The sequence below is a fragment of the Pelodiscus sinensis genome, chromosome 3 (genome assembly GCF_049634645.1).
Source record: "Pelodiscus sinensis isolate JC-2024 chromosome 3, ASM4963464v1, whole genome shotgun sequence".
NCBI lineage: Eukaryota > Metazoa > Chordata > Testudines > Trionychidae > Pelodiscus > Pelodiscus sinensis.
In genome coordinates this window covers 182,886,999-182,911,350 of record NC_134713.1, presented here as the reverse complement: position 1 = coordinate 182,911,350, position 24,352 = coordinate 182,886,999, and the positions used below count along the sequence as shown (strand labels likewise).

Below are 24,352 nucleotides of genomic sequence, written 5' to 3'. Positions count from 1 at the left end.
TGCAAGTCTAATCCCAGCCAAAATAATCTCCTAATCAGTTATGAAAATTGTAGAGACTGTCAAGGGCTCAGTGTGGGGCGATGGAGTTGAGAGTTGTGGTTTCTGGCTGAAACTTTAAATCTGTTATACATGGAAGTGGGCCAGAACCACAAGGTTCATATCTGGATCCAACCTCCCTCTAAGCATGCAGGGATGCAGACTTAGGGTACCACTTCAGGTTTATTGCTAGTTATAAAGCTGGGCTACTGTTTGTTTTGGGCAACAGCTGCAAGTCCTAGCTCTCCTGTGTGCCAGGCAATATTTATCCTCTCTGGGGTACTGGTGTGAGACAGCTGCATTTGTGCCATTTCTAACTTATCTTTTAGTACTCACCACCTATAGGGTTGTAACAAAGGCACTTCGCTCAGGCTCATTGTTCTGTGGAAGCCTTCTTCAATAAATGTCTTTTCTTTTTAGTGTGGGCGAGGAAGAAAACTTCAAGAAAAACATTTTTTTAAAATAAAAAAAGGCTTTTTATTGGAGGTTTCTTTTCTTGCTAGCAGCCAATAACTTTAAAGAGAAGATCTGCAAAGTGGGTAGTAAAGAGGCACTTTATCCAGGAATCCTTCCTCTGCCCACACTCTGACATAACCCCACTCCTGGGTGCTACAAGCAGGGATGGCAGAGAGCCAGCATTGTTGGCTCATTGCCGACAGGAGATTCTTCCTTTGGGGATGGGGAGGGATGCTCAGCTAGCCAGTTAAGCCAGGTTTACAGCCCTTTTACATTGCTGCTGTATTGTTGAGGGCCCATAGAGAGGCCAGGATCAGCCCCCTCAACCCTCTTGCTAATCCTACCTGTGTAAAATTAGATTAAAGCTTTCTTACTTGAGCTATGCCATGATTTCGATCCTGTAAAGAATCCTTTTGCCTATTATCTTTCATTGCTAATTATTTTATTTTTAATGCACTTATATGGAACCTCCCCCACCACGGTGTCTCTTCCAAGCATTATGGATATATTTTTTGAAACAGCTGGAAGCTTTAAAAGGTGATTTTATTTTTGCTTTCACTAGAACTCAAATTACTGGCATTTCAGAAAGCATTGGCATACACTTCTTGGAGTGCATTATGTATCCAAAGGAGACATTTTTGCAAAACATCCATTTACTTAGCTTGGAAGGCCGTGTAGTTAATTGAGATGGTTCTCTCTTTAGATTGATACCATCTTAGAATGATGGAGAGTACTGTGGGGAGTATGTGGCTTTACAGGTCTCAAGTGATAGATGTTTCAGAGCCCAGCACATATTAGTCCATTTTATCCTGGTACCCTTCCTGTAGCAGTGCCCAGAACCTGATGCTTCAGAACAATGTGCACCCCTTTACCTCTACTGTATATATATTACTTAGTCTCTAAGGCAGTGTTTCTCAAAGTGATCCAGGAAATCACTTTGAGAAACCAGCTAACTGGCTGCTTCTGTGTGTTTGCACTGGCTCCACAGCCATGGAGCCTTATGGCTCCCATTGGATCCAGTTCGTTGTTCGCAGCCAAGAGGAGCTGCAGGAAGCAGCAGCCTGGTCCACACTGCTTCCCGCAGGTCCCCTTGGCTGCAAACGGCAAATCTAAGGGCATGTCTACATTATGGGGAAGATCAACGCTGCTGCAGTTGATCTTTCGGGGTTTGATTGAGCAGATTTAGTGAAGACCTGCTAAATCAAACTCAGAGGATACCCGCATTGGTACTGGTACTCCTGCTCCTCATGAGGGGTAAGAGAAGCCAATGGAAACATTTGCTCTCATCACCCTCCCACTGTTTGGACGGCAATTTAAGATACGTTGACTTCAGCTATGCAATTAATGTAGCTGAAGTTGTGTATCTTAGTTCGACCTTCTGCTCCAGTGTAAAACCAGGCCTAAGGTGCCACAGGACTACTTGTTTTTAAAGTTACAGATGAACACAACTACACCTCTGAGACTCTTCTACCTTAATTGGTTTAATCTACCTACCTATCTTCTGGCTCTGGCACTGCCATGGAAGCCATAGGAGCTTGAACCCCCAACTCAAGCAATGGGTCCTGAATCAAAGAATTTGCCTACTAGGTAATACTAGCTTTTTGAAGAGGTGTTTTCCTCCCATCCTCCCCCACAATGCACACACAGCCTGTGCTGGCTAACCCTTAGGACAGAATCAGCCTCAGCTTTGCTCTTCTGGAATTTTGGTGCATTTTGCTTTGAGAGCAGTGGCCAGAAAGCTTGGAAAAAGACTAAACATGATCATCATAAGGAGGCGAGCAGAGTGTCCATGGTATAAAGTCCTCCATAAACTAGGAAAGGGAAGGCAAAGTTCATTGAAGCCCAGATTTATAAGTTCTGGACTGAATGAGGTGTGTTTCCAGATGATGTCCGGATCAGAGGTGTTTGCCTACATCAGTAGCACCAAAATTCTAGCTCATGTACATAGCATTATCTCTGAGTGAGTAACAGTATGTTTTTAATGCTGAGGTGTGTGGCACTGGCAAAATAAGCACAATCAAGCATGCAAATGGTGCTTAAGAACGGTGGGATCCTATAACCCCTTGTGTTTTGATTTTACTTTTCTAGCGCTGGGCTGAGTTTTCACAGGAAAAGAGTGGGAGAGTTGTAGACAAGCAACCTTTGTCAAATGATTTATGAGTAAGAAGACTCTTAGTCCTGTCTCTGCTATGGGATGCCCTACTGTAAATTGGCTTACTTCCACTCAAGTCAAATATTAAAAAGCTAATGCTCTCAATGCCATTGACATCTGTAGAGTTGGACACGTTTCTCGCAGCCATAGAGTTAGCTACTACAGGGCATTGGGCAAGTCACTTATCAGTCTTGAACGTTAATTAGGTAATATCTGCAAGTTGTTATCTATACATTTTTATAGCTTATTATATCAACAGATGGCACAGGAATGCTAAGAACAATCAGGCATGTAAAATTAAGGCATGAAACCAAGGTTTATAGATTTTTCAATCTCTACACTTACTATGAGGAATGTGGCCCAGTAGGAAAGCCAATTCTATATTTTCCTCCTGCTTAGCACAGTGAGTTACCATTACAGTGGCAGAATGATGTCCATTGCCTCAAATAGTGGGTAATTCCAAATTTTTAGGCCCTGATGCTGCAATTGACAGTGGGTGGATGGACTGCTGTTGTGCAATCCACCTGTCCCCTATGAAGTCCTTAATTTGAATCCATTTTAAAGCTTCCAGCTCTAACCAGGTAATTTAGTGCCAAAGGAATAAAGTAACTTTGTTTTAAGATTTTTACATTTTATTGCAATTGCCTCAAAAGAGATTTTTAGCCTCCAAAATGAATACATTCAATTACAGGAACACAATCTGTAATACAGAACACACGATTTTAACAAGCTGATCTGGGAAATGTTTTCACACTCACACAAACAGAAGAAATGCATGTCAGTTTCCAGAGGTGATGCAAGAGACCAAGTGTAATAGGAGTCTCTTGTTTAATGCTGACATGAGCTGCTGGTGGGTGGAGAATGAACATCAAACCGCAAAGGCAAGGAAGAAAGAGCAAATGATGAGAACCATAGCCAAGAAAAATAGGTATCACTGGGTATGTCTACACTACAGGATAAGGTCAAATTAAGATACACAACTTGAGCTATGTTAATTGGTAACTGAAGTCAAAGTACCTTAACTGTATTTTTGACTGTCCACACTGCAGGAAGTCAAAGGGAGAACACTCTCCCTTCGACTTTCCTTACTCCTCGTGGAAGCAGGATTCCTGGCATTGACAGGAGTGACCCTTTTAGTTTGAATTAGCATGTTTTCACTAGACCCACTAATTCGAACCCTGGAAGATTGACAGCAGCAGCTTTTATCTTCTCTGTAGTGTAGACATAGCCCCAGAAAATAATGAGCTATGCTAAAAAGAATCTGCATTAGGAGGACAAATAAGTGATCTTTAAATCTTCTTCTCATCTCTTTAGTTTCAGGTTTTTTTCTCTCTTTTGTTTAGCAGGTAGAGATCTGCTCTTCCCTCCTGGAATATCTTGCTTTTCCTTTTCTGTCATGATGATGTTCTCCAGAGCGGAGACAGACCTCCCAATGACAGATAGCAGAGGAAAAACCTTCTCCATCGTTTCACTTCATGCCCACATCTAAAAGGAAACACATGAAGGATCCAGTTAAAAACAGACAATTCTGATTTACTTTCTTATTCCAAAGAATGATAGTAATCCAACATGCAAGCAGATGGAATAGATATGGGGAAGGAATGTAGAGACCAATTCTTCATTAGCTTAAGTCAGTTTTACATGCATGATACTCTTTCGATTGCAGTATAGCTCTACCAGATTTACAACTGTGAAGAATCAGGCCTATATTCATTGCTTAAAACTACACTATCTTATTGAACTTTTGTGGATATAAATAAATATTTTGACCAGACATCAGTCTTCGTTAAGATTTCAAAATGGACTTAGATGGCCCAATTCTGCTTTCGTACTAGAATGTATTAGCAAAGCTTCTGATACGGTCTTGCCACAATATTCTTGCCAGCAAGTTAAGGAAATATGGATTGGATAAATGGACTGTAAGGTGGATAGAAAGCTGGCTAGATTTTCAGGCCCAATGGGTAGTGACTAGCTTGATGTCTGGTTGGTTTCAAGTGGAATGCCCCAAGGATTGGTTCTAAAGTCGGTTTTATTCAACATCTTCATAAATGACCTGGATGAGGGGATGGATTGCACCCTCAGCAAGTTTGCAGATGACTCTAAGCTAGGGGGGAAGGTAGATATGTTGGAGGGCAGGGATAGGGTCCCGAGTGACCTAGACAGATTAGAGGATTGAGCCAAAAGAAATATGATGAGGTTCAACAAGGACAAGTGCCGAGTCCTGCACTTGGGACGGAAGAATCGCAAGCATTGTTACAGGCTGGGGACTGAATGGCTAAGTAGCAGTTCGGGGGATTACAGTGAATGAGAAGCTGGATATGAGTCAACAGTGTGCCCTTGTAGTTAAGTAGGCTAATGACATATCAAGGTACATCAGGAGGAGCATTGCCAGCAGATCTAGAAAAGTGACTATTCCCCTTTATTTGGCACTAATGAGGCCACATCTGGAGTATTGCGTCCAGTTCTGGGCCCCATACTACAAAAAGGATGTGGACGCATTGAAGATGGTCCAGCGGAGGAAAACCAAAATGATTAGGGGGATGGAGCACATGACCTCTGAGAAGAGGCTGAGGGATTTGGGCTTATTTAGTCTGCAGAAGAGAAGAGTGAGGGGGGATTTGATAGCAGCCTTCAACTTCCTCAAAGGAGGTTCCAAAGAGGATGGAGAGAGGCTGTTCTCAGTAGTGACGGATGGCAGAATAAAGAGCAATGGTCTCAAGTTACAGTGGGGGAGGTCTAGGTTGGATATTAGGAAAAACTATTTCACTAGGAGGGTGGTGAAGCACTGGAATGGGTTACCTAGGGAGGTGGTGGAATCTCCATCCCTAGAGGTTTTTAAGTCTAGGCTTGACAAAGTCCTGGCTGAGATGAGTAATTTGGGGCTGGTCCTGCTTTGGTCTCTTCCAGCGCTATGATTCTATGATTCTATATTGGAAGTAATGACCCTGGGATAAAGCTGCTGAGAGAGGGAGAACTGTGCCTTGAATTTCTTGGAGCGGATGCACCAATGAGTATTTTCTTATCAACTGTTTCCTTTTCCTGTAGCTATTGCCCTCTCTCTACACTTGTTACGAGGAATGCTTCCCAGCAGGAAAGCCAGTTGCTCAAATTCTGTCCTGACTGAACCCTATGATACCCCATTGACTTGAATCAAGTTGTGTGACATATGTAAGAAAAGAATTTGGCCCAGTGACTTCAAATAAAATGTTCCTTAGACTTTCCTTACCCTCTCCTCTCTTAGGCTACATACAGCAGAAAGTTGACTTAAGCTATGCAACTTCAGCTATATGAATAAAATAGCTGGAGTAGATGTACCTTAGGTCGAGTCACTGTGGGGTCTGCACCAGAGAAACTCTCCCGTCAACTTATCGTAGTCTTACTATCAAGGATACAGTAACAGTGCTAATGAGAGAATGATCTGCAGTTGATTTGGCAGGTCTTAACTAGACCCGCTAAACTGACCACTGGTGGATTGTTCTGATCTCAGAACATCAAACGGGGCTCTAATGTCGATGTAGCCTTAGGCATGCAGACTGCGGTATTTCTGAAACATTGACAGGCAAAACCGAACCTGGGACCTCTGGAGCTTAGTGAATGACTTTCTATAGCTTAAAACCAGGTGGCTTTTAGACAAAGCCGTAGCTTTCCGTCACTATAATGAAGGACTCTTATGACAGTGTAAATGATATTCAGCATGTTTGGTATTTTAGTTCCGAATCCACAGCACCATGAAATACATTGCTGGATTAGCGGTATGATTGGGCCATTGCTTTTCCTTAAAAGTCCAGCATCCTTTTGAGAATAAAACTGCGATTTAGAAAAGAAAACAACCTTATAGCTGTCATAGGTACAACTTACACAAATGAAGCCCAGATTTTTGGGTTATTTTAGGGCAAAGGGCGACAATGCCTATTTCAGTGCTCTTAGTGACACATTTAAATTGGTGATTTATGCAGCTTGACGTGACTTTAATTTAGCTCATGTTACACGTGAAGTAATTCAGTCCTTAATGAAGTGTACTCCATGTGACATATCAAACATGTGAGCTGACAATCATTGCTTTAAAGTTGGCCTAGGTTACATTTGCTTTTGTCACTGAAAATGGGCTGTCAGTTCATAAACTTAAAGCAAGGCAGGCTGGTCTGTCCTTCTCCCTGAAGTGTGGTAGTGCAATCTGTGAGAGACACACTTTAAAATAAATGATTGTCATGGGTTAAAGGGAAAAGGAGGGGGGAAAACGACACACAGATTGTAAGACACTTCTAATTTGTTTATATATATATGTTTTTAAACTATGTAAGAGTAGAAAGTGAGGGAGATATTAAAGGCACATCTACTCGCTGACCTTTGAAATCCCTTTGAGGGGCCAGCTCAGAGATATTTTTGCATTTTAAGGGAAAGAACTTATGAAGTACACACTCATAGATAAATTGGCTAGATTCTTGGTTGGTATTAGGCATAAGTGCATTGGTTTCAATGGAGCTATGACCATTTACACCATGAGCTGAGGAGCTGGCCTCATGTTTGCATTCCCAAGAGCTTAGTAGAGCAGCTGTGAGCTACAAAATATGTAAATCTTACTTTTAATGTTTTAGGCACAAAGATTTAGTCCTAGGCTATGTCTAGAATGGCAAGTTTTTCCACAAAATCATTTGCTTTTCCGGAAAAACTTGCCAGCTATTTACAATGGCCACTTGAATTTCCGGAAAAGTACTGACGATCTCATGTAAGATTGTCAGTGCTTTTCTGGAAATACTATGCTACTCCCGTTCGGGCAAAAGTCTTTTTCCAAAAGACTTTTGCGCAAAAGGGCCAGTGTAGACAGCATAGTACTGTTTTCTGCAAAAAAAGCCCCAATCGCGAAAATGGCAATCGGGGCTTTTTTGCGGAAAACCGCGTCTAGATTGGCCACGGACGCTTTTCCGCAAAAAGTGCTTTTGCGGAAAAGCGTCTTGCCAATCTAGACGTGCTTTTCCAAAAATGCTTTTAACGGAAAACTTTTCCGTTAAAAGCATTTTCAGAAAATCATGCCAGTGTAGACGTAGCCCTGGTGTTTACCAACAAGGAATGGGGTTGAGTTTTATCAGGTAATTCTGGTGAACAATATTTAAGGGGGAAAAACTCAGGGACAGATCCCCTGCCCAGGCTGAGTTGCCTTTTTTCTGCACCACTTAAAGTTGTCCTAAGGGAATAGGTGAGGAGTTCCCTAGCTGGAGGGATCATCTCATGGTATAAAATTGTGTGTGGTTGAAATTACTTCAATACATTTCCCTCCTCAGTGTAAGGCCCATTGAAATGGGCAGGGACGAGGATAGAAGAAAATGTTCTGGGTGATGGAGATTTTGGGCCAGCGGAATGGTGTGTAGGCCCTCAGTTTGACTTAAATTACACTGGGGGCTTTCTTGGGGAAGGCAGAAAGCTGAATGCTCGCAATTTGAACTGTGACACTTTTCAAGGTCACATGCAATAGGAAGTCATTGTGATGCCTGAAACTTTTTAATGAAATGAGTGCCTTTCATACTAACATGTCCCCAGATACTTTACAGTGGTAAAACTGCAGCGCAGAAGGGACAGATTAATAGGCAAGGAGGGAAAGAGATTTTGCCACCTAAGCTTTTTCTAAAAAAGGGGATGAGCTGAAGAGGTTGAGAGAATCAAAGTAGGTTGTTTTGGATGGAGGAGCAGGACAGGAGAAGTCTATTGGACCACCAGCAGCTTTAATAGGAGGCCACTACTAGACAGTCTGAATAATGAACTAAGATTCCCATCTGGTCTAGAGATCTGAGCAGTCCAATTCCTTTGTAGGATTAGACTCAACATCAGAACAGACTAACATATCTTGATGGGAAGCTGGCAGAACCCCCACTTTGTGTTTGACATGTGACAAACAGAAGCATGTCACATTAGTTCTCATACTGGTATTTCCGGGGTCTGATCCTGTGAGGTACCAGGCTGCCTCAACCCTTGTTGACTTCAGTGAGAATTGGGGTTTTTAAAAAAATGGTTGAAAATGCTAAAGTAGGAAACATGGTCTTTGGCTACAACATGAGACAAGAGATTCCTGAAACTGGAAGTGTTTAAAGAAAATAAAGGGATTCAAAAAGAAATAGAGTTTCATAGGCAATATTGGTGGTATCCATTTTTTCCTTCATGTTTGGCACATACTTTACACTGGATACTATGCTGTTTTCATTAAAAGTGCTGACGATATTTCTGAGATTGAAGAAACAACTTTGATCTTTTATTCGAACATTGGGAGTGACCGTGATTTTGCTTTCTCTTACAGGAAGCCTCATATTACATTCTGCATTGGCGCTAAACTGGAGAGGAATTGAATTGATAGTATGTGAAATATTTGTCTAGTTTGTAAAACAAATAGCTGATTGATCAAGAGCAACTGTTTGGTTTTATGGGAAGGTCATGGTAATTAACTAGAAACAAAATACTTTGCAGAAAAATCAAACAATCCCAGAAATAGACCACATAATAACAAGTTTAAACTAAGACTGACATTTTACAGTTTTGTAGTTGTTTTTACATTTGTAGGAGTCAAAGGTGGAACTGCTTTGGCCAAATTTCAGTGAAAACTGTGGACTTGGAGACACCAGAAAGTTAAGCAAATTCATGTTGGTTTCCCTGGACTGTTCATGTAAAAGAAAAATATCTCCCAATTCCCAAACTTCTCATAGTAATTTCATTTTTGGAACAAAATATTTAATTTTTTTTTGGTTCAAAATAACTGCAGGTTTGACGTTTCTTTTTAAATTAATTGAAAAGGCGTTGAAACTGAAATAAAATGTTTTGTCGCAGGGAAAACAAAATGCTTTTAAAATCTAAAATGTATGTATATATTCAAGTAACTCAAAAATTTAAACAAAAATTGGTTTGGGGCCTATCCAAAACATTTTTGGTAATATTTTGCAATTGCCAGTTAACAATAAAATAAAATAAAATAAAATAAAATAAAATAAAATAAAAGCCCATTATTCTCACACAGGCCTCATGTCAGGGAGTTAGGTTCTCAGATTCCAAGGATATTCTTGGTTTCTTTGAAAATCACAACCATATCTGTTATATATTTGAGAGGGTTTGTGTGTTCTATCTGTCTGTGTGTCCATCCATCTGTGAGTCCCTTGTCCAAGAGGTCCTCCTAAATGGTAAGAGCAAGCACCACCAAATTTGGTCTTTAGCTTCCCCTTATAACGTAAAGCACAGTAAAGATTTAGTTGTGCCAGGACAATGGGATATGTCTGGAATGCCTTTGTTTTTCTTAAAATGGGAAGGGAGGGGTCTGCTAGCAGGGACCGTTATACTGTATAATGACTATAGGTGGGCAGCAAGGGGCCAAAGAGAGGTACGGGGGCAGCTATAACTCCATTGGGCCAGCTGGGGCAAGAGGTGGAGAAAGGGACAGCTATCTACTATAGATTTCAGAGGTTTTGTTTGTGTCTGTGTTTGTGTCTGTGTCTATCTATCCCCCAAATGGGAGACATGCACCCTCCCTCAGCTGTGCCCGCTGCAACTGCAGTGGTCATGGACAAGTGCTTCTCACCTGGCTCCAAGTTGCTGTGGTTAGAGAGGGCCTGGATTGTCCTCTCTCCCCAGGGCAGCCTGCATACTGAACCCCCTCATCCCCAACCCCACCCCAGGGTAATGATTTAAATGAAGAAAAACAAAACTTATTTGAGTTAAGGACCTGGAACATCAGGTAACTTTTCTAATTCTATATATAACATTAGTGGAAACCAATAAAATATTTTGGTGGAAATCCAAGCTTTCCCGGGGCAATGTGGGTTTGCTCTTTATGAATTAATCTGATTTTTAGCCAACAGTTAATTTTAATCAAAACACAGTATGAAAATTTCAGTTGTTTGTTATAGTATTGTGAGAGTATGCATTTCCATCTTCCCATGCTATTTCTTTTGTTGTAGTTGATGTTACATCAATATTTCCAATGTAACCCCTTTATTTGAAAGATTAGTAATTCTAGCAAATCCATTCCAGGCTCAAATATGGCACAAAAGTAAAAAAAATCACAGCATAAGGGAACAGTTTTCAAACAATTGTTTTCAAGTCATTTGACTTTTGTGTGAAGTTAAATTTTATACAGAACGCAGAGATGAATTTAGCCCATGGGGAATTTTAGCATTTCTAAAATTCAGAAGGGAAATTGTATAGCCATTGAAATCCTCTTCCCTGTGCTAGGCTTTTGTGTTCTAGAAACCTTTAAACTGGCTGATTTATTAATATTTGAAAATGAAGTACTGCTCAAGTATGGCAACTTTTGTGGTAACTTTGTTTACTTTGTACTACAATAGGTGTCAATGACAATGTCCATTCTATGGATCAAGTATTGTATATATTGCCCTCTTGTAACAGTTCACTGAGTCTACCTATAAGCTACACTTAAAAAAATATTCAAAGGTAAAGACATTCTGGTTTCCTGTGAAGGACCTGGTCTAAAGTCTAGAAGGGTCAAGCCTATCTGCAAAGAGTGCAGGTCAGGCACGTCAGTGCAAAGTGACTGAAAAAATTACCTTTCATCGAGCCTTTCTGTGTTGAGCCCATCCTACCGTACGGGGTGAGAGCCATCTGTGAACTGGTGCTGTGCAGGGACATACTAGTCCTCTGCGACATACGGAGAGGGGATGGCATAACTTGATACCACTGGATGTTCACCCTTCCAGGGACTGGTTATCCAGCTGGCATGTGACCAAAATGGCGATGTCATCCTGAACAATTTAGGCCTATGGGCTTGCATATGTACTTCAAAATCAACACATCACACCAGTTTGGTTTACGTGATAGACTGCAAGTTTTGTGACTGGCAAGTCAGTACCAGCGGACATATTAACCACTTGCCAGCAGATTACAGCAGACCCTCTGTCTGCCCTGAATAACTAGTCAAAGGCCCAGAGAAGACTTCTGAGCCCAGAGCTCCAGGAGACATGGCTCATCCCTTAGGACAGAGCCTTCTATCTATACCTGATTGGCCCTTTCACATCTATATCCAAACGCAATCCAGAAAAGGTGCCATGTGTTGGTTCTCAGTTTGGTAAAATGGCGGGAATGCCAGAGGCTTACGGGCAAATACCCAGTGAAAATACCGAATGATGGCAAGACAAGAAGTTTTAACAAAGATGGAATGATTTATTAAACTGAACAACTTAAAATGAGCAATTACCCAATATTTGCCACAAGCAATTGAACCACAACAATTTTTAAAACTCTACCTAAGTTACAGCTAAGTCAAATATATACACATTTCAAAAACTGTTTATTTAAGACTGACAATAGCAAAGGTAAAAGTTACAACTGAGCAATATATTTTCTATACTGTCTCTTTTAAACCACTAAAACAGTGAGGGTAAATTAAATACTTACGAACTCAGCAATGACAACAGCACAAAGACATACAAGGAATAGGAGCATGCTTGAGATTCATACACCCCTTTTTAGATTCGGTGGGTGGGAGGCGGCCTTTGGGTGATCAGTCCTAAGCCAGACTCAGATTCTGTCTTCCAATATTCGGGAGTCCTCCCTGAGCTTAGGGCTCAGGGGGTTTTATGTTATTGCCTATTGCCATATTTGGTATTGTTTGTGCTCTGGGAGCGGCATGGGTGTGGTCTGGGTGCGGTGTGGTGCCCATATATGGTATTGAGTGCTGGACTCTGACAAGCTCCATTTCATTGGTAGATAAGCCTTGTTGCCATCCATGTGATGTGGTGAGGTTGCTGAGGTAGATCTCGGCTATGAGCGCGGGGCCTGGCCAAGAGAACCCATACTTGACACCATGGACTCCCAAGGTACGTCTACACTGCGGGGGTTTTCCGGGATACTGGAGAAACTGTTTTTTGCGGAAGTACAAATGCTCTCTTTCAGAAGCCCTGTATTCCTCATTTCATGAGGAAGAAGGGATCTTCCAAAAGAGGGGGATTTTCAGAAATTTGGCCCAGAGTAGACAGGACACATTTCAGAAAATCCTTTTCCGAAAAAAAATCGGAAAAAGCTATGCAAAATGCGGAGAGCATTTTTTGTAGCTTTTTCGAAAAAAATAAAATAAAAAAGCTGTAGTGTGGACCTAACCCCAGTGTCCTTCAAACCTGACAGAATGAAAGACTGAGAACTAGCAGAGGATTGGGAGGGGCGGTGGCCCAGGAACTCTTCTCTGTGAAGCAATCTGTGGAATGAAAATGCTACTGGCTTTAACTTTTAAAGGTAGAGAAATCCCCTGATCAGTCTGAAAGAGGTGAGTCAGAGAGGCTACGGAGATTCTCACAGTCTGTCTTATTCAGGGTATGTCTAGACTGTGAGGATCTATTGGAAAAATATACGCAAAATACACTCTGCATTTTGCATATCTTGGATCTATCGGAAAAAGATATGCAAAATGAGCTCCACATTTTGTGTATCTTTTTCCGATACTTTTGTCGGAAGAGGCTTTTCCAAAATTTGGCCCATGTAGACTGGATCAAATTTTGGAAAAAATCCCTCTTTCGAAAGCCCCCTTCTTCATCATGGAACAAGGAATACAGGGGCTTCTGAAAGAGCACATTTGCTTTCCACAAAGAAAACGGAAGAGCAAACACATTCCCTGGATGCGGCAGAGTTTTTTCGGGATACCCGAGGCTTCCTGAAAACCCTCGCAGTCTAGCCGTACCCTCAGCCTCCATGTCTCCTTTCACTTAGGGTTTGATCCCGTGCTTAATTTTCTCCAGGACTTATCTCTTGGATGTTCATAGTCCTGTCTCCTCTGGGCTAGCCACATCTGTTATGAAAGTCAAAACATTGCTTGAGCCCAGCCACCTATTTGTTTGATCCCCGGAACCTCCTTCATTGCAAATTAAGCATTAGTTCGAGCCAAAGCCTATGAATGTCAGCGAAAGACTTATTTAAATGAGCTATGGATGAGGCTCTTAGTATATAGATACACAGTGATGGACCTGTTCTATATAGACATCCTGAGGGAAAGGTCTAAATGAAACCTAAGATTTAATGGGCTTCTAAATTGTTAATAATAATGGACTATATCTGTGGCAGTGGGAAAAAGGTCAAGGTATAAGATGAATGTATTCTGGTGTGACACCAGGAGTTCAAGGGAGCAAGCTGGTCTAATGAAATTAGTTGTCTAACAGGTGTAAATGGGCAGTCCTGTGGCACCTTAGCCCTGGGAGTTATTCAAAATAACAAACGGAGTGTCCACAGGACCAAGCCCATTACTTCAAAATAAGGGGCTGGTTATTTTGAAATACTAACTCCTGATTTCCAGGAGAAATAACACTTTTTTCAAATAGTCATTTTGAAATAGCGGTAGTGTGGATGCTCCACTGCTACTATTTTGAAAGAACTACTTCCCAGAGTCAAAGTAATTACTCCCCAGTGCTTCTTGGGACTCTAAGTCCAGGTAGCATGTCCACATTAAGGGAGCTAGCCTCAGACTAATTTTGAGGCTTCTCTCTAGTGTGGACATGATATTTCAAAATAGTTATTTCAGGAGTTATTATTTCAAAATAAGTTATTTTGAAATAATTTCTTAGTGTAGACATGCCCTTAGAGACAATGGGTGCCTCTACGCTACACCATTATTTCGAGATAACTAGCGTTATTTCAAAATTACAATGTGAGTGTCCACACAGCAATTCTGTTATTTTGAAATAAATTTGAAATAATGGATGGCGTATTCCGACTTCTGTAAACCTCATTCCACAAGGAATAACACCTATTCCAAAATAGCTATTTCAAAATAAGGCATGTGTAGATGCTCCACTGCTGCTATTTCAAAATAGCCCTTCGCCAGGGCCATTCTAAGTTATTCCTCCCCAGTGCCTCCTGGGGCTTTAAATCAAGATAGCACGTCTACATTAGGGAAGCCTGCCTCAGAGTAATTTTGAGGCTTCCCTGCAGTGTAAATGTGCTATTTTAAAGTAAGCTATTTTGGAATAACTATTCTGGAATAGCTTATTTCGAAATAACTGTGCAGTGTAGGTGTACCCAAAGACTTTTATTAGGTCATAAACTTTTGTGGGTAAAATCCATTTAATCAGATGAGTTGAAGTAAAAATTACAGAATCCAGGGTATATATATCAGCAAAAGAAGTTACCTGTCAATTGTAGGGCCAGTGTTAATTAAGCTAATTAAGTTAGGCTGGATGTGTCTCATTCATAGCATGTGATATGGAAATGTGAATATCAAAGTCAGGGAAATTGTCTTTGTAGTATGTTAATCAGTTAAGATCTTTATTCTAGCCTAAGCTGATAGACATTAATTATCTTACTCATTACAAAGATAGCTTCCCCAATTATCACCTCTAATATCATTAGCTCACAGACATTTACCTCCCCCCCCCCCTTCTGTTCTGAAATTTGATTTGTCCTTTTCATATGTGTTCATTTTTTGATTGTATCCTTTGGTATATATGGTTGTGCCAATTTTCTTCCACTATTTGATCTGAGGAAGTGGGTCTGGGCCATGAAAGCTCATCACCTAATAAACCATCTTGTTAGTCTTTAAAGTGCTACTTAGTCCTGTTTTTTGTTTCAGCTACACCAGACTAACACGGCTACATTTCTATCACTAAGCTGATAATGTTGAACTTGTAAATGAACATCAGTTCAGATGTCTATCTGTGTAATTGGTCAATACAATTCTTTTGTAGAAGAATGGCTACTTTTAAATCCATTATTGAATGTCCAGGGAGGTTAAAATGTTCCCCTACCAGTTTATGGGCGTTACCATTGCTGATGTCTGATTTGTGTCCAGTTATACTTTGTCACAGAGACTGGTTTGGCCAATAAACATGGCAGGGGGCATTGCTGGCACTTGCTGGCATATTTGACATTAATGAATGTGCAGGTGTATGAGCCTCTGATGTTGTGGCTGATGTGGTTAGATCTTGTGATGATGACCCTTGTATAGATGTGTGGAGAGAGCTGGCAACAGGGTTCCTGGGTAAGTGTATCTGTGGAATGGCTTGTGACTGCTGGAAAAAATGTGCTCCAGGCTGGGTGATGATCTGTAGGCGAGGATCAGCCTGTCTGCGAAGGCCTGTGAGAGTGAGGATTGTTTTCCAGAATAGATTGTAGATTGTTAATAATGTACTGGAGTTTAAACTGGGGGCTGTAGATGATGATCAGTGGTGTTCTGTGATTTTCCTTGTTGGATTGGTCTTGAAGTAGGTAACTTCTGGATACTTATCTGGTTCTCTTGATCTGTTTCCATACTTCTCTAGGTGGGTCTTTAAGTTTTAAAAATACTTGATAAAGATCTCGTAGGTGTTTGTCTCTGTCTGTGGGATTGGAAAAGATCTGGTTGTATCTTAGGACTTGGCTGTAGACAATGGATCATGTAATGTGTCTTGGATGGAAGTTAGAGGCATGTAGGTAAGAAGTGTAAGAGGTGTAAATGGATGTAGTACTGTTGATATCAATGGTGACCCAACTGAGCATCTGATCCTACATCTTTGAGTCTCCATGACTTGCAGATGATGGTGGAAGCATATGAGATGGCAGCATCAGCTACAGATCATTGTACCCAAACTTCTAAAGGACAGGGGTGGAGAGGAAGATTTTCTGGTGCATGAAACAATTCCAAGCAGTTGTGGCATGAGGAAAAGGACAAAAATAAAAACTGGAGAAGGATGCAGTTGAGCAGAGAGAGGCAGAGTAGAAGGAAATGAGAGCAGACATGCAGGCATGTTAGAACCATGTAGAGCCATAGGCCTGGTGATGACAAGACTGTAGCTGAAGAGAAGAGGACCCAGCAGAGGGATTTGAAGAGGAGGCTGACATGGCCAGAGTGACAAATCAAATCACATGAAATTCTAAGCCCATTAGTCACATGCGACCAGAGGGTTTACACCCACTAAGAGCTAATCAGTAACTTAGCGGCTGCTTTTGCGCAAAAACTTGCCAACTGTCTATACTGGCCACTTGATTTTGTGCAAAAGCACTGATGTTCTACTGTCCGAAATCAGTGCTTCTTACGCAAATGCTTTGACGTTCCCGTTGAGGCAAAAGCCCTTTTCCGGAAATGTTTTGTAGACAGCTAAAAACTGTTTTGCGCAAAAAAGCCCTGATGGCGAAAATGGCGATCGGGGCTTTCTTGCGCAAAACCGCGTCTAGATTGGCACGGACGCTTTTCCACAAAAAGTGCTTTTGCAGAAAAGCGTCCGTGCCAATCTAGACGCTTTTTTCCACAAATGCTTTTAATGGAAAAACTTTTCAGTTAAAAGCATTTGCGGAAAATCATGCCAGGCTAGACGTAGCCATTCAGTTTTAGGGCTTCCATTTTGTTTAAATAGAGGAAACTATCACTAGAAATTCTTAACTGATGCATGTCCAATATTTTAAGGACTGTGCCCAATGCTTGTGATTTAGCCTGGCAACAGGATTACATTTATACAATTAATTAATGTTTGCTTGACCACTTTTATCCAATTTCTTTCTCCAGCACATAAAAGAGAACCTGACATAAATTTCTCTTTCAAAACAATTGACTTAGCAACTGCTGACCTTCTGTTCTGTCATTCTAAGGATTGATTGGATATTGTTGAATTGTTTCATTCTACAGTAATTAAACATAAAATTAATTATGCTAGTAACCCATTATTTCTTTGAACCAAGGACTAAGTCATTTGTTTTTGCTTGGTTACTCTAAGAGTTCCGACATCAGACAGCAAATGGCTTACTGTTGCAAACAAACTAAATAGTATAAAGGGAGCAATTTAATAATCAAAATATAATATAAAGACTTCTAATTTCCGTATGCCCGGCATATTGCATTAGGTTAATATAATTTGATCTATAAATCTTTTAAACCTTATGATTTTGTAATTTAAACATTTCCTGGATGGCTAATCAAACAGGGTCTAAAAAAAGATGAAAATATCCTTTAAAATAAAAGAGAAAGAGAGAAAATAAAAAGGACAAACATTGTAGAAGGCTCGTTGAATCTAGAATGAAGAACTAATTCTTGAGTTTGCTTGATGCTTAAATAAATGCGTGTGTGTTCACTTGAGTGCTATATAGTATTTCCTTTGTTATGATGAAAGGATTGTTAGATACATTTACATTGCATATATCTGGTGCAGAAAGGAACATCAACATGACAAGTTGGTATTATTAAAATGTATGTTCTGGTAGACACAAAAATAGCATTTTGTGGTTTTCATTAGCACAGGCCATATTAATTTAATTAGCATGATTGAAAGTTATACCATAGAATGAAGCAGCAGATACTGAGCGTTGGCTTATTATTCACAAAAGGGCTATAAAAATGCTGCAGCTGACAAAGGTGTGTTTGTGTGCATGCTTGTGTATTATCAGTTGATTTCATATCCACACTTTGAGAGTTAGTCTTTGCCCAAAAGGTTTTGGATATGGTGTGATATTAGCCATGTACAAGTCAGAGATTCTGATACCATGGTGCACATGTTCTAAAAAAAAAAAAAGTAGACAACAAAAAAGGGGCCCTATGCAGGGTGACTGAGAGCTGCTGAGCACTGTTCATGGGGTCAGCAGAACAGCTTCCCTGATGATGTTCTAGTAAGGCCCAGTGGTCCATCAAAACCAGAATTTGCTATTTCCCACTTAGAAAGAAAACACAGTACCAATCAAGGGCTAAGGCAGGGCATTAGGATTTCTATATGTGATGACTGTCTTCTTAACAATTCATACCTTTTATTGGGTTAAAGGTGGCAGTATTCCTCTCTGGACTACTACCTTCTGAAAAGAAGCACCACATGAGTGTCCTGGAACTGAGAACATTAGGGAGACCCTACAATACTTTTGAGTCTTAATACATGACCAGGAGATAGTTTTAAGAAAAGACAACTCTTTTGTGGTAGGATGAGGGAGTAAGGGAAACTAGGTGTCACCACCTTAAAGAAGGTTCTGTTGGGGACATCCTTAGGGTTTGTGGGGCTGTACACAGTACTGTTAAACTGGTGCCCCTATGTGTGTGATTTTTTAGAGATGTGATTTTATAATCTTCAGCAACATACTAATGTTATTTTTAAAGCAAATTTTAAACGAAGGTCCTGTATGGTAACATGGTAAATTCATAAACTGACAGGCTATAGATGGGGTTGGCAAATGCTTGTTAAATGGCTTCATTGCCACTTGAATGGCTCTTTCACAGGTTCGATGTCCCGCTAATAGGTCTGGCAGGATTTTTCACTTTTAAGTTAACTAGATCCTCTCTGGAGGAAGCATGGCCACAGAACAGGGATAGGAAGAGGCAGATGGGGGGACATTAAGACCCAATGGTGCCCCAAATTTGTGGGTGCCCTGAACAATTGTGTATTCCGCATATGGGTAAGGATGACTCTAGGCTCTCTCACCATGCAGAAAGTAATATGGAACATATCTGAGCTTTTCAGTTGGCAGGATGTCAGCCCTTTCATTCATTCATTCATTCATTCATTCATTCAATCAGGGGCAGAAGTGGGAAGAACCAGTGGTGGACTTGTTCTGCATTCCAGAAACTGAAAACTGCAAAGCTTTTATAGTTGTTACCGGGACTGATATCTCTTGGCCATGCAACTCGTGTAGTCACTCACCCTCTTGAGAAGTGGTTTGGAAATGTTGCCATCCCAATGGCAAAATGCACTGAAGCTCTTGAGCAGCTGCACTTCTGATTCCATGGGCCAAGAATCTGGTGTAATATCTTCTCAAGGACATCTGGTACCTCCATGCCTATAGTTAGAAATAGCTGGAGGTCAGAGACAGAGCCCAAGCCAGAAAAACAGACCCTTCATGGCCACCCCAGCAATGCCTTGCAGATGAAATACAGATATTGATGCATCATCTTTCTCCTCATTCTCTTACTCCAGAGTCAAGGAATATAGACACTGAGCCTAATGCTGATCTCACACCAGTGTAACTCTGTTGACTTCAGTGGAGTTATCCTCATTTCCACTGGTACAAATGAGCTCTAGGTTTAAGAATCGTTTAAGAATGGGAGAGTCAGGAAGTTAGAGGCTTACTGGGTAAAATGGTGCATACCCTACTTCAGTCAAGAATGGGCCTGCTTTTTGTGTATATTACATAACCGGGAGTCTTTTTCCATACTGGTGAATTAACAGTGGGATTTTTTCTACCAAGTTCTCTTTTAACTCTCTTAGCATTTCTTCAGGAGTGATTTGATAAAAGGCTACCATTAGCGCATAGGTCAAATGTATAGCCTGACTGCCCATAGAAGTAATGCTAAAAGGTTTCCTATAAGATTCCATTCCAACATAATTTCTTTTTTCAAAACTTTGGCCTAGTGAGGCTCACTGTGAGATCAGTCATGTCCCTCTGTAGTTAACATGCTTTAGTTCTGACATAGCTTTGACTATCTCCTTTCAGACTTTCTCTCTCTCCTTTTTTATTATAAAGGTAGCATTGCTTACAGTTATCTTGTCATCATGGATAGTCAGAGAGCTGACTGTATATCCCACAATTCCCCTTATGTGGTTTTCTCTGGAACAAAGCTGTCTTGTACATGCTTCCTCACTTTTTTTACTGGAAGAATCTTCTAGTTATTTAAGTCAAGTGATTGATTTTCCCAGGATTTGTCCTTTCTGATCTGAACAGGAGAAAACTCCAGCATTCTTTGTGTGACAGAAGGGCCCAAACTTAGTCTGACAGATGCCAGGAGTTCATATTTGTTGTTCAATGAAGTTAGGAATGGGGCAAGGCCTAAAAACCTATATGGCCTGCCAGATGCATTTTGGAATTGTGAATAGCTTAGAAGGCGTTCTGTCTCTCTTTGATCTTTACTCCCATACCATGAGAGCTGTTACTTCATCCTGAACAGATAGAAGAGGAAGACTTGGAAGAATACATTTGCAGGGCTGTAGGGTGGTTGTCCATGCATTTCTTTTCCAAACATTACAGACAGGACACTTCTTTATCCTTCTGTCATTGTAGCCTTTGGCTATATGATCCTTTGAGACACGCAGCCTTATGGAACATTCTTTCTTCTTCCTCAGATATTCACACTATCAACAACATGAAATAAAAAAACAAAGAATTACCTGAAAATGACTTTTGTGTATGCTCATATCCATCTGTCTGGATTGTCTTGCTTGTCTAGTCTGATCTTCATATAAATATATGAAGGAGTTATGTTCTCCAGTTGACTCTTACTAATTATAACTTTGAGTTATTTTGCATGTCAGGTCCTATTTAAATCTCTGCTGGGATCTGATTGGATGGTGAGCTATCGAACGGTCACCAGAAGTTACCCTCTCTCTGATTTCTTGCTGATGCCTGACATCTGAGTATGAGAGCAGCAGCGCAGGTCAGTCTGGTCAGAAGGATGCAAATACAGCATTTGAAAATAATAAATTCTCTCTTCATGGACTAGGAAAAAAACCACAAGGCAAGTATGAAGAAGTTTTTTTTGTTTTTTTTTTTGTATGTGGAAACAAACAGAAAAACTTTACAAGCCTTAAATGGAGAATTTTGCTGTAAAAAAAAAAGGCTGTGTCCACTGTGAAAACATCCCATTTCCATTGTGGGATGAACAACAATTAAGAAGTTCACCATTAGTACCCAGGAAGTTGTGCTTTCTGATGAAAATGTGAGATTCCACCTTGTATCCAATTTGTGAATGTGCACAGAATGAAAAATCTCTAGTTGTGAACAGCTGAACACCGTCATCTATAAGAAGACCAGATGTAAAAGATTTGACCACATACCAGAAGTATCAAATTTAACCTGGAGATTACACTCCTGCTCACTGCAGTTAAACACTGAAGAATTTGGGAGAAGCTCAGATACAGATCTGAATTATGTGGATTAGTATAAGGACCTGGGGGAGAGGGCATAGGTACGGGAAGTAAGAGTGCAGTGGGTGCTGCAGCACCAGCAGACTTTCTACCTGGTTTCCCTGCACTCAAAGGCCGACCTCGCTAACAGCTCTACCAGCTCCATGTCCTACCCTCTAGGCAGCCCCACTGGGGTCCCATTGGCCCTGCCAGCTTTGATCCCCCCAAGGGTCCTACCGCTTGCCGTATCCGTGGGCTCTGCAACCCATTATCTGTGGGGTCCGGGCCACCAGCCCTGGAGGCTGTGCTGCTACTCAGGATCCTGGCACAGGCCCCGGGCTATGCAGCTGCCTTCAGCTGTGGCTAGGCTGCCAACTCTCCAAGATCAGATGCCATCTGCAACCTTCGGTGTTACTCAGCCTGGGGCAGTGAGGGGTGCAAACAGGTTTTTTTTGGAGGGGAGGACACAGCTCAGTACCCCCACCCTAAAGATAGTTCCAACACCACTTCCGGGGTGGGGGGGCACACTTACAGAATCAAGGTGAACCTGAAGCTGAACCCCAACATCTCCAGGTTTGGGCCATCTCTAGTTTCCACTTGCACTTTCAGAATGGATTCACTTTTCCTGTTTGAGCTCTAGGATAATCTTGTTCTGATCCTTGTTTTTAATGAGTGGTTGATGGACTGAACATTTTTGTTCACCCCTATTTGAATATAAGCCATATGTGCACCACCTTCGCCCTTCCTCCCAGGCTTGTGTTCCCAAATGGCAGAGCTATTCAAGTGGGCCAGTTGTCTCAAAATGTGGTTCGAGCGAGGTCCTGCTAAAACAGTGTCCTTCTTTATAAGGCTTCTCAGTCTGAGTGTCTTACATAGCGTCAAAAGGGTTTGCCATACTTTTAAGGATGCCATGGTACTACATTTGACCTGGTTGTCCTACTATGTCCTTCACTCTAGAGGTGTCAGAATCTTAAACTACAGCTCCCGTCAATTTTGTTCCCCAACTTCCTCATTCTCTCTTGGGGTATGTCTAGACTACAGGCTTACGTCGACATAAGTTTTGTTGACAGAATCTGTCGACAAAACTTATGTCGACATAGAGCGTCTAGACTACATCCAGTTCTGTTGACAAAGCAAGCTGTTTTGTCAACATAACAGTGTGGACGCAAAGGACAGTGTAGATGCAATAATGCCTTCTATCGACAGAACTCTGTCAACAAAAGGTGTTATTCCTCGTAGAATGAGGATTACATACGTTGACAAAACTGCTGAGTTTTGTCGACGTTATGTTGACATAACTCAAAGGCAGTGTGGACACAGGTATAGTTTTGTCGACAAAAGTCCACTTTTGTCGACAAAACCCTGTAGTCTAGACACACCCTTGGAGTAAAATTCCTGGCTCCACTGAAGTCAATCCAAACTTTCCAATGACTTAAGTAGGCCCAGGATTTCACCCTGTGGGGCTGTGCTATCAAGTGGAACAAACGACATGGCCGTTCTAAACTGGGGAACACTGCAGTGAAAACCGTAGAGCATGAGGTCATCAGGCATGAGTCCAGTCCACACCAATGACAGATGGAGGCTTTCACTTCAGGTGTCCCCACTACTAATCGATAAGGCAAGTGATGGAAATTAAAGCAGAAGAAGAGAAACAAGATAAACACCATACAATCTCTTTCTCGTCCCTTTCCCCCCATTTTACAACATGCGCTTGATGAAAAATAAGATAGAGGTGACTAAAACGGTAAATAAAATTAAAGCCACTGCAACAAAAAACTTTTAGATGATGGGCTTACGTTTAATTGCAACAGAAAAAAATGGAGATTTTGACCTTTTCTTAACTTTCCTTGCTGAGTCCAGCGTGATGGCGAATTAGAGTCACAAAAAATGCGGACATGCAGAGCTCTTGATTTGTTTCAGCATGGAAATGCTGTATGCAAATGTACAGTCTTTGGTGTTTATGGTTTCTTTATCGTGCAGAAGTGGTGCCAGGCTATAATACAATTACCCTTTTCATGCAAGTTGTTTTGAAACAGACATTCAGGTTTAATATTACCCTCCACATACGATTTGCTTACTTACACTGGGAGAAATGCGTATTGCTATTTCAATGCCATTGTCCTTTTTGGCCCTACAACTGAAGCATATAATCAACAAATAATGCAAATGACTGATTAATACCACCTTATGTGTGTTTATGATTGAAAAGTTCACCTTGTCTCCCACCATCCCCCGTGTTCAAGGTCCTGAAAAACTATGCAAGTTTATTCACTCCACGCTTTGTACTTGGTTTCTTGTTTAAAAAGGAGCAGATAAGGAAGAAAAATGATTAAGACAGAGCAGGTCTGAGAACAAAGCACCTGGAAGTTCCGTGCTGATAATACTCTGTTCAAGAATAAGTGAGCTCAAAACCAAACATCTCTGTTAATGGTACTCTACTGTGGACAAAGAGAGACCTCGGTGTTACCATGTGGTGCTGGTGTTTTCAGATTAAGATGGAGGATTAAGGAATTTTACTCAGCAATTTGAGATGCTTTGTTAGGAATTGAGGAGATTTGAGCTGCTTTGTTCTCAAACCACATGTTAGTGAAAAAGCAAACAGGCACTTAATCCTGACAGACAGCAGAACTTGACATCAATTTGTCCCTTGGGAGGTGACCAAGAGTTCCCTGTGACTGGCTAAAATTGTTCCTTGTGTTTTGGAGCCTAATGCCAGTGCTGTATCCAAACCAGCTCTGTGCAACCTGGCACACCATAATTCACAACTGTTAGTGACTGATCAGCAGCTTTATGCTCCCAAACAAGGGGTAGCGTTTAGAAAACATATACAAGGTGACAAAGTGTTTACTAAATAGAGTTAAAATATGTTCTAACCTAAAAAGACCATCTGTCTTAAAAGAGACCATTGCCCCTTCTCCCCACCCCAAAAACCTGGTAATTTTCCTGTTTGGGA

The 24,352-nt window shown here is 41.1% G+C and overlaps 1 long non-coding RNA gene across 1 annotated transcript in view; it reads right to left on the bottom strand.

Moving 5' to 3' along the window:
- Window positions 1-3,254: 3,254 nt before the first annotated feature.
- Window positions 3,255-24,352, bottom strand: part of LOC112544278 (uncharacterized) — a 44,789-nt gene continuing 23,691 nt past the window's right edge. Inside the window, exons 2-3 of the long non-coding RNA XR_012903008.1 lie at window positions 19,204-19,339; window positions 3,255-4,129 (exon numbers count right to left, since the gene is read on the bottom strand). This is a non-coding gene — a long non-coding RNA (uncharacterized LOC112544278). The remainder of the gene's footprint in view (window positions 4,130-19,203; window positions 19,340-24,352) is intronic.